This window comes from Hippocampus zosterae, chromosome 2, assembly GCF_025434085.1.
Source record: "Hippocampus zosterae strain Florida chromosome 2, ASM2543408v3, whole genome shotgun sequence".
NCBI classification, from domain to species: domain Eukaryota; kingdom Metazoa; phylum Chordata; class Actinopteri; order Syngnathiformes; family Syngnathidae; genus Hippocampus; species Hippocampus zosterae.
In genome coordinates, this window is record NC_067452.1 from 12,325,590 (window position 1) to 12,337,459 (window position 11,870).

Genomic DNA, 11,870 nt, shown 5'->3' on the forward strand with positions numbered 1-11,870 from the left:
ATTCCTCATCTTTGTTTATAATATGAGCTTAATAACAAATGCTAACATCGACCTTGCAAGTTAATGAGTATTCCAACAACTCCTTCTGAGATATGTTTCACAATAACAGAATTATTGAACAACAAATGGTATAGTCCACTGAAGGGTCTCATAATTTGAAAAGAACGCAAAATATCTTTATATTTAACAGCCTCATGCAATACATTTAAATTTGCCATGAGGGGGCTGTTTAAGGCAAACATATCATACGGCTGTACTGTAAATTGGTTTTCATCTGTACAGCACTTTTCCACCTACAAGGCACTCAAAGCGCTACACACTGACTCCTCATTCACCGACTGATGACCCAATATCTGTCGTAAAATGGGGTTCAGTACCGTGCTGAAGGGCACTTCGACATGGTCACAAGAGCCAGGGAACAAATTCACAACTCCTGAGTTGGGAGATGAACAATCTACCACTCAGCCATGCCACCGCATATATACTGTTCTGTACTGTAGACTCAGTTTCTTTCACGGCTTCTCAGTCCACCAGTAATTGTTGTTCTTGGCGGAGGTTAAAGAATACATGCCTGTCCGTATTATAGTATCTGTTACTGTTGGATTTTCCATATCTATTGCTTAAAGAGTAACAATACCGCTACATGCATACTAATTGTTAGCCTGGGTGCATATGTGGTTGTGTGACGGTACCCATCAGTTGAGAGTTGCAATAAACAGTCTGAAGCCTCTTTTTTGAAGAATATTGACTAAATATATCTGTCAACTTTGTTGAGAAGTTTGTTGAGTCACTTGCCGCCAAATGTACAGTGCTTGCATTATCTGTAGTTTGCACACACAAGTCAAAGTAAAAAAATAAAACCCCCAAAAAACAACAACAAAATAAAAACAACGCAATTTCTTTTGTCTTAACAAATTTCGATAGTTGTGTCACTCTTATCTCTAGGAACAAGTGTACAACGCAGCACAGCAACAGCAAATGTCATCATGTTTTCCTGTTCCACACAACCTCGATTAAAGAGACTTGATTTGTCGTGCTTCACATCACGCTCTGCTTTCCACCATCATGTGTTGCAAAGCATTCCTTGTGTGAAATTTTCTCCACACCGATGACTTGTAATTTTTTCCATTTAAGTTAGAAGAAAAACACCCAAAGAAGGGGATGTTTTCTTGTTGGCAGCTCTGTGAGCTTACGCATGACTGCTTGTAATATCCTGCATTGTAATGGGTTTAAATGGGACACCAGCTCCATCGGGAACGATGTTCGGCAAAAAGAAGTTAAAAAGACTGACAGCCAGCATTGAAGAAGAAGCAAAGCACCACATTGAAAATGAAACCACCAATGTCATTAGGGTGACAAATACAGTGCAAATGGTCGTTCTCATTATGCGCTTGTAAGCAAACAAATGATTAGATGTTGCCCTTTCCGCGGAAGAATATTCAGTGCCGTTGATCTGACAGCATAATCATGCAGTGGAACAAACTGAATTCATGGCTGCAAAGAAAAGGCTTTGGTCGAGTAATGAAAATCCTTGGCAAAAATGATTAGGATTTGAAGATGGAGAAACAGAGCTTGTCTGTTGTAGTTCACAAACCTGCCAATCATCCGAATCCCTCTGACTCTTAAATTCACCCCGGCGAGGAGATGGTATGAAGTGGAGAAACAGCATCTCGTGTCCACATATAGACTGTAGAGAATTGATTTTTAATTATCTTTATCTATTTCAAATGAACCGTTGATAAAATGTAAATTACGAAAGGGAGTTGTAGGAGGTACATCGCCGAAACTTTAACTTTAACTTTCTCAAAATTACACAAGGCTCAAAGGAAAAACAAGGAAGTCAAACGGATGTCCGGCAGAACAATAACACATGTGGGACATACTAATTCATTAGTCCTTAGTTCCAGAGGAGAATTATGTCAAAGCCACCACAATGGCATAATTTTTGCTGCCATCATCAAGAATCATGACAACCTCGCAAATGGATTTGTCTCAAAACAGAGTGAGGTGGGGAACAAGGAACCATCTGTAAATAACAACAAACAAGTCTTACCCGGACAATCTTGTGTCCCCCCCCCCAGAACCCCACCAAACAAAAAAAACATTTTGGGTTCTTAAACTGCCACCTGGAATCTGTGTTGTCTCACTACATGGGCAGCTGTGGCTCATTTCATATGACTTGGCGTGTTTGGTTTGAAACCTGCTGTGAACTAGTTGCTGAGGCTGGAGTTGTTGAGTGCATGTTTATTAAAAGGAAAAAAAATCCCTTCTGGATCAAAATGCATCAGCTGAGAAGGTAACAACTAACACTCCCTAATTTTCATTGGAATACATGCAGGCTGTTTTCCCTCATGAATGTATCAGCTAGGTCTCATTAGGCAAAACACTCATGCACAAAAACACCTGCAGGCCCGCTGGAGCATGATTGCTCCACCGCAGATGAGCTTTCAGGCCGTTGCACAATTTGACTCTTGATGTATGAGCAGCACCGAGTGCAGAAAGAGAGCAGATTAGGAATCAGCTGACTCCCCACATTTTCTTCCGAGTGACTTATTAGAAAGGTTATTCCGAGCGGTCCGTTGCACTGCTGGAGGGGGCGGCAAGAATGGTGAGACCCTCACTAGAGTAAATTTCTCCCTCGCAACAGCGTATGACTTCAAACAATTCTTTTCATCTTTACTTAACAAAGAAATGAAAACAACATCTTCTTCTTGTCATGCTCCAGTTAATATGTTCCGTAGCAATTCTTTTGAATAAGATGCTCAATGCACTATAGGTGCCTCGGTGATCTACAACTGTAACTCCACTCAGAAGAGCGGTGAAATGTGATGGAGAAGCCTTTCATTCGACTGTTGGAAGATTTGTTTCTGTGCGCTGTCTGTTTGCTTTCACCTCCCTTGTTATGTTGAGCTGATAAAAGGGCAGGAAGACCGATTTGCTGTGGCGCTCATGTTTGCGCTTGCCTCCGGGTCATCCGTTCCAGCAACTCAGCACAAATAACATTCCGAGAGGCAACATCACCTGCGCATGTTTACTCAGACAAAAATTATTACAGAGAAGCGTGCATCCTATTCATGTTAAAGACCCTATAAAGCTAATTCAGAGATGTGTGAGTAAACCTGCAGCCCTTCAGTTTTAATCTGAGGGTAATTACAAGGGGCGCACCTAAAACTGATTTGAATGTGATAATCGGTTCAGAATGGAAAGATGTCAATGCAGTGTACCAAATCATATAAGATCACCTTATATGTGTACACAGTATGCATGTCTCTTGGTGTCACGTTGTACCCGAAGCGACAGAATAATCGCTTCGTGTACAACAAAATAACTGAAAGTGGATCCCCGAAATAGCAGACACAGAAAGAGGTTTTGTCAGAGAACAAAAGGAGTCTTTAATACGAACACAAAATTACCCGACAGGGAGAATAACCAAAAGTGCTGGTCAAAATAAGGACCAGGGATAAAATAAAGAGAAAAACAGAAAACGCTTGCGGAAAAAAATAGCAAGGAGGGTCTGATTAGACAATGATATAAATTTCACTCGCAAGAGGAACAACGACGCGCAATAACAGCCACAAGGCTAAGAGGCAATGAATAATAAAAATGGGAATTGGGCTAGAGAATTTTGGCACGGCGTGGAATACTCCGGCAGTGAGTAGACTGCCAAAGTGTCCAAATAAAGGTTGAGTAATCAGTCACCAATGGGTGACAGGTGTGTAGGCGGCAGGCAAGAAGCCTGCCCCCTGCTGGCAAACACGGGACGTGACACTTGGAAGGTAACACTCAAGTTTGCAGTATTGGTCTAGTTCAGGGGTGGGCAAACTTTTTGGCTCAGGGGTCACATTGATTTCTAAATTTGACAGGTGGGCCGGGTCAGCACAAGATACGGTTCATATAAAAAAATGGAATATGTTGACAGTCCTTACAAACATCAGCAGAACAAAAGCATTAAAGTAATACCTTTTTTTTTTTTTTTTTTTATGAGAACAGTGAAACAACTGTGGTATATGTCCTGTATGAACGTCCAAGTATGTTAACAACATACATGTGAGAGCACAAGCAACAAAGTGCAACAATATATTACCCAACAACTGCAGCATACGGTACAAGTAGGTGACAAAATATAACAAAGTTAGGACTATTTGCTACAAAATGACACGAGTAAAAGACCTGGTGGTTTCTTTCCACTCACTCATTGTCTCTGACGTGACCTCCCCTCGATCACCACACATGACAGCATTGCTCAGCTGATGTCGCGCAATGAATTTTTGATGCCAGCCACGGGACGCTTCGAAGTCTTCGATGCCCATAGTTAGTGTTATGGAATTTGCTTTCTCTCTTATTAGCGTTCCAGTTTGTGGAAAGTTTTTAGCATGATAATAGTCAAGCCCCCCTCCGTGAGTCGTCACCTTACCATGGTGGAGGGGTTTTTGTGTCCCAATGATCCTAGGAGCTACGTTGTCTGGGGCTTTTATGCCCCTGGCAGGGTCACCCATGGCAAACAGGTTCTAGGTGAGGGGCCAGACAAAGCACGGCTCAAAGACCCCTGATGAAGATTAAAATAAATGGATCGAAGTTTCCCTTGCCCGGACGCGGGTCATAGGGGCCCCCCTCTGGAGCCAGGCCTGGAGGTGGGGCTCGTTGGCAAGCGCCTGGTGGCCGGGTCTACACCCATGGGGCCCGGCTGGGCACAGCCCGAAGAGGCAACGTGGGTCCCCCTTCCCATGGGCTAACCACCCATGAGAGGGGCCAAAGGGGTCGGGTGCAATGTGAGCTGGGCGGCAGCCAAAGGCGGGGACCCTGGCAGTCCGATCCTCGGCTGCAGAAACTAGCTCTTGGGACATGGAATGTCACCTCTCTGGCAGGGAAGGAGCCCGAGCTGGTGTGTGAGGCAGAGAATTTCCGACTAGATATAGTTGGACTTGCCTCCACACACAGCCTGGGTTCTGGTACCAGTTCTCTCGAGAGGGGTTGGACTCTCTTCCACTCTGGAGTTGCTCACGGTGAAAGGCGCAGAGCAGGTGTGGGCATACTCATTGCCCCACGGCTCAGTGCCTGTACATTGGGGTTCACACCGGTAGACGAGAGGGTTGCCTCCCTCCGCCTTCGGGTGGGTGGACGGGTCCCGACTGTTGTTTGTGCATATGCACCAAACAGCAGCTCAGCATACCCACCCTTTTTGGAGTCCTTGGAGGGTGTGCTGGAGAGTACTCCTGCTGGGGACTCCCTTGTTCTGCTGGGGGACTTCAATGCTCACGTGGGCAATGACAGTGAGACCTGGAGGGGCGTGATTGGGAGGAACGGCCCCCCGATCAGAACCCGAGTGGTGTTTTGTTATTGGACTTCTGTGCTCGTCACGGATTGTCCATAACGAACACCTTGTTCAAACATAAGGGTGTCCATATGTGCACTTGGCACCAGGACACCCTAGGCCGCAGTTCGATGATCGACTTCGTAGTTGTATCATCTGATTTGCGGCCGCATGTTCTGGACACTCGGGTGAAGAGAGGGGCGGAGCTGTCAACTGATCACCACCTGGTGGTGAGTAGGCTCCGATGGTGGGGGAAGATGCCGGTCCGTCCTGGCAGACCCAAATGTATTGTGAGGGTTTGTTGGGAGCGTCTGGCGGAATCCCCTGTCAGAAGGAGTTTCAACTCCCACCTCTGACAGAGCTTTTCCCATGTTCCGGGGGAGGCGGGGGACATTGAGCCCGAGTGGACCATGTTCCATGCCTCTATTGTTGAGGCGGCCAATCTGAGTTTTGGCCGTGAGGTGGTTGGTGCCTGTCGTGGCGGCAACCACCGTACTCGCTGGTGGACACCACCAGTAAGGGATGCCGTCAAGCTGAAGAAGGAGTCCTATCGAGCCTTTATGGCCTGTCGGACCCCAGAGGCAGCTGACGGGTATCGACAGGCCAAGCGGAACGCAGCTTCGGTGGTCGCCGAGGCAAAAACCCGAGCGTGGGAAGAGTTTGGTGAGGCCATGGAAGCCGACTTCCGGACGGTTTCAAGGAAATGCTGGTCCACCATCCGACGTCTCAGGAGGGGGAAGCAGTGCACCACTAACACTGTGTACAGTGGGGATGGGGCGCTGCTGACTTCGACTCGGGACGTTGTGAACCGGTGGGCAGAGTACTTCGAAGACCTCCTCAACTCCACCAACACGCCTTCCTTATAGGAAGCACAGCCTGGGGACTCTGAGGTGGGCTCTCCTATCTCTGTGGCTGAAGTCACCGATGTGGTTAAAAAGCTCCTCGGTGGCAAGGCCCCAGGGGTGGATGAGATCCGCCCGGAGTTCCTCAAGGCTCTGGATGTTGTGGGGCTGTCCTGGTTGACACGCCTCTGCAACACCGCGTGGTCAACAGGGAGAGTGCCTCTGGATTGGCAGACTGGGGTGGTAGTCCCTCTTTTTAAAAAGGGGGACCGGAGGGTGTGTTCCAACTACAGAGGGATCACACTCCTCAGCCTCCCTGGTAAGGTCTATTCAGGGGTGCTGGAGAAGAGGGTCCGTCAGGAAGTCGAGCCTCAGATTGAGGAGGAGCAGTGTGGTTTTCGTCCCGGCCGTGGAACAGTGGACCAGCTCTACACCCTTAGCAGAGTCCTCGAGGGTATGTGGGAATTCGCCCAACCAGTCTACATGTGTTTTGTGGACTTGGAGAAGGCGTTTGACCATGTCCCTCGGGGAGTTCTGTGGGGGGTGCTTCGAGGGTATGGGGTACCAAACCCCCTGATACGGGCTGTTCGGTCACTATACCACCGATGCCAGAGTTTGGTTCGCATTGCCGGCAGTAAGTCGGAATCGTTTCCAGTGGGCGTAGGACTCCGCCAAGGCTGCCCTTTGTCGCCAATTCTGTTCATAACTTTATGGACAGAATTTATAGGCGCAGCCGAAGCGTTGAGGGGGTCCGTTTTGGGGGCCTCAGTATTGCATCCCTGCTTTTTGCGGATGATGTGGTGCTGTTGGCTCCTTCAAACGGGGCTCTCCAACTCTCACTGGAGCGTTTCGCAGCCGAGTGTGAAGCGGTTGGGATGAAAATCAGCACCTCCAAATCTGAAACCATGGTCCTCAGTCGGAAAAGGGTGGAGTGCCCCCTCCGGGTCGGGGAGGAGATCTTGCCCCAAGTGGAGGAGTTCAAGTATCTTGGGGTCTTGTTCACGAGTGGGGGCAAGGGGGAGCGGGAGATCGACAGGCGGATCGGTGCAGCGTCTGCTGTGATGCGGACGTTGTATCGGTCTGTCGTGGTGAAGAAGGAGCTGAGCCAAAGGGCGAAGCTCTCAATTTACCGGTCGATCTACGTCCCAACACTCATCTATGGTCACGAGCTATGGGTTGTGACCGAAAGAACGAGATCCCGGATACAAGCGGCCGAAATGAGTTTTCTCCGCAGGGTGTCCGGGCTCTCCCTTAGAGATAAGGTGAGAAGCTCGGTCATCCGGGAGGGGCTCAGAGTCGAGCCGCTTCTCCTCCACATCGAGAGGAGCCAGATGAGGTGGCTTGGGCATCTGATTCGGATGCCTCCTGAGCGCCTCCCTGGTGAGGTGTTCCGGGCATGTCCCACCGGGAGGAGACCCCGGGGAAGACCCAGGACACGCTGGAGAGACTATGTCACCCAGCTGGCCTGGGAACGTCTCGGGATCCCCCGGGGAGAGCTGGAAGAAGTAGCTAGGGAGAGGGAAGTCTGGGCTTCCCTGCTAAAGCTGTTGCCCCCGCGACCCGGCCCCAAATAAGCGGTAGATGATGGATGGATGGACAGTCAAGCCATACCAGGAAACGTGTATTTACTCAACTGTCCATCGAGCCGCAAGCAATTCACTCTGAGCATGGAAATAGCCAGAATCAGAATGAGCAAGAATCGCTTCCTCGTTTTTCAAAGTCTCGTAGAGTTGAGACTTTCCGACTCCAAAAGTCTCCTGAATGTTTCGTACTTTGTAACCTCCTTCGTTTAATCAGATACACTTCACTTTCTCTTCCGCGGCCATTACTGTTCCTCTTCGTTTGGATGCCATGATCTACAGGACGTAAAAATATTCGCAATTCCAGTAAAACTCACTGCAATAAAGAGTCTCTTGCATGTCGCTGTTTTGGATCCAATGATATATATGAAATAGCAACGCAGAGACCCAGTCACACTTATTCCGTCGTATCGAGCGGGAGTTGCTTGAGTTGGCGCTACTGTGGGCTTCCGTGTCGTCTCCACCTCCCTCCCTGTGCTCTGCAACTTCAAGTAACTGTGCCACCTGGCTTTGAAATGACTGTCATTACAAGTCCAAATTAAATGAATGCAATCATTTACATCGAAACTTAATTGTGTACCAACCTTCGGCGGGCCGGATTAAAAAGACCAACGGGCCGGATCCGACCCACGGGCCGTAGTTTGCCCACCCCTGGTCTAGTTCATTCATATTTTTTTTAAAAATGAATTTTCATATTCATTTTTCATATTCATATTTCATATTATCATATTGCATGATGACCCCTCTTGAATTAAGATGTGTGTATCACGTATATAACGTGATACACACGTATATACAAAATGCATTGAATCGTCTTTTATCAGAGAGATGCAGCCTTCTAGTATTTACATGCAAAAAAGGTGAACAGTGTCAGAATTACAAACGGACTTGGCGCTGGCGTGACCGCTGTAGAATGCGTCGTCGTTACGGCATGAAAAGGCACTGCGACAACCCAGGGGGATTTATTCCAGCAAACAGAGGCTTTAAGGAAACATTTTCATGGCTCAAACATGTAGGGGTGTGTAGGCGTAAGAAAGATGCTAAACAAGGTCACATCAGTATACCAGCTGAGCATGGTTTCACACCGACAGCTGATTTTGCATGATGTAGAGCAGGGGTGCTCAAACTTTTTGGATCGAAGATCTACTTTTCGATCAATTAACCTCCCGGGATCTACCCTTACCGGCACGCGCGCACGCACGCAGGCGCGCACACACACACACACACACACACACACACACACACACACACACACACACACACACACACACACACACACACACACACACACACAAACACACACGCACACACGTGTACGCCCTGATGAGAAACAGCCTGAAACGGAGGCATGCGACGCACTTTTTACAGCCTGTCTATCTGACTATCGTAGCTCACACGTACCGTTTTAAAGTCCTTCCCTGGGCCCTCCTAGATTCCTATTCTTTGCTCGTGCCCTCTGTGAATTGTACACGAAGCAAACTCTGAATGAGAATGATGACGATAAAAGATAGAGCGCAACAGTTCTGATCACAAGCTGCAATTGCAGACTGCTGAGAGCTAACAACCTCTGACGACGTAATCACGCGCCACCGTAAATTCAAGATTTACCTGCTTTATTTTATTTTTAAATATTTTTTGGGTGAAAATTAGACTGATAAGATGATTGGGTGCAGTGTACATTAACACAAAAAAATACATTATTAACATGTACAAAGAGACACAAATGGTTGTTTGTTTTTTTTTCTCCTCGACACTCCTCGGATCTACTTGGGACCTGTCTTAGATCTACCGGTAGATCAGGATCTACCTAATGGCCACCCCTGATGTAGAGTCTTCATTTTGTGGTGATTTTTTTTTTTTATATATAATCATTACAATTTGGCAGTTTCTTAACAACATACTTTGATTGTTAACAACACACTATGGTGTGTGATACTTAAAAGACACTCATTTTCACTTGAACGTAAAAAACAACGGTTGAGTCATTTTGACAATCTTGTTTCATCTTGTAAACAATCACAGTCACTTCCAATAATTGCAAGTTTTCTGTTATGTGACTTAATTAAAGTCAGAGACCTCAAAGGTAATTATATGGGATTGGTCATTACGATGTTATGTATCATTGACCAGAGGCAGATCAAACTACATGTTAAATGTGTTGCTCATAAGCAGATCTCATGCTAAGTGGTAGCCTGAGGAAAGAACCCTAATAGCCGCTGTGACGAGGGCAATCGTGTTGCTATTAGGAACAACCAAGTCTAATGACTTTCAGAAAAATTAAGAGGACATCAGCAAGTTTAGAAATCATCAGTGTTCACAGGCTAACCCACAGAGGAGAGAAAGAAACAAAGTGTCTCCGAAGCTCTGGCTCATGAGGAACGGCAACAGCGCATCACGGCAGCATGAGTGGTTGCAATACAAAGAAATGACGTGAACAAAGCATCAGGTTTGGTCACTCACTCAGTTTGTTTATAAAATTATAGGGAAAATGTATCCATCCATCCATCCATTTTCTGAACCGCTTGATCCTCACTAGGGTCACGGGGGGTGCTGGAGCCTATCCCAGCTGTCTTCGGGCAGTAGGCGGGGGACACCCTGAATCAGTTGCCAGCCAATCGCAGGGCACACAGAGACGAACAACCAACCACGCTCACAATCACACCTAGGGACAGTTTAGAGCGTTCAATCAGCCTACCATGCATGTTATTGGAATGTGGGAGGAAACCGGAGTACCCAGAGGAAACCCAGGTAGGCCCGGGGAGAACATGCAAACTCCTCATAGAGAGGCCTGAGCTGGACTGCACTGTGAGTTCGCCGCGCTAACCACTGGAGTGGGGCCGCCACTGCAAATTATGCTTTGCAAAAATAATGTCTGTTGAAATGGCGGGCTGAGTCTGTTGAGTGTCAGACAGAGTGTTGAATGTCAGCAAATTACCATGTAGAGTTATCCCCCGTATAAGAATGTGCTTGTGTTGCCTGTATTTTGCTCCCTTTTGTTCAATAAAACGATTGAAAGTGTATAAGCAGCTGTGTCTAACTGAGGGCGAAATGGTTCACAATATTCAAGGTTTGGTTTGTATCTTCACCATCTGGATCACCATTTTCAGTTCGTATACGTTGGCTCTTAGAAAAATCCATGATATCTTGTATGATTAGGTTCAAGGTGAAATTCAGTTCAGCGCATTGGAAATGAATTCGTATCATTGTTATTGTATTGCGATTGAAATTATTATTGTTTTGTTTTTCTATCTTTGACGGTGACATATTAAAATGTGTAACAAATAAATATCTCCAAGTGGATGTCACTGGTACAACAAAGCTGTTCACCCACCTCTTGCCATTCATACAATAGAATAAGTGAAGGCACTCTGTGAATATTTCAGCTATACATGCTTATTGTGATACAAGTCCAGAGGAACAGTCAGCAGAAATGGGCACGTTAGCCTATTTTGTCAGTGCGTCCTCCGTCCGCGACCTGAGGATCCTTCCGTCATCGTGCCGCCGCCTTGTTCAAATAATAATCGTCCTCCGTCCCAGTCCATCCTCATCCTTTGAAAGCGCTTCCGTCCCAGTCCGCGCTCCCCTCCCCGAAAAAAAAAGCATCCTTGCATGATGCCGTGGGAGAGCGGCATTGAGGGTCGGCAATTAATACCCTACAGACGAGACAGCATTTACTTTGCTCCATACATAGCACTGCCAATCCCATCTTGAATGGTGCCTTTTGCGACAACTGTAAATTGACGCCGCAGACCCGAACTGGATGTGATAAAGTGAAGCAAATTGTAAATATGCTTGCTCCTTGGAGATGCCTCATCAAGCAAAAACTCACTGGATTAATATGGAATGTTTGCTTTTAATTGAATGATGTTATCCTAGCCCGGTTTTACCATATTATTTATATGATACAATATAACCCAATACACTACAGTACATCTTTATATCTTTATATAGCGCTTTCGCAACAGCTGCAGCAGTAACGCTTTATGGAACAGTGAACATAAAATAACAAAATACGAGTCATGTGATCGGAACCACTATTCCTGCATGCGCCTTGTTTGAAGCTGTTTAAATGCAAGAGGACAAAGTGTCCGATCACCAGTGGATCAGAGACGAGATGTGCATCTCATATCAAAGCCA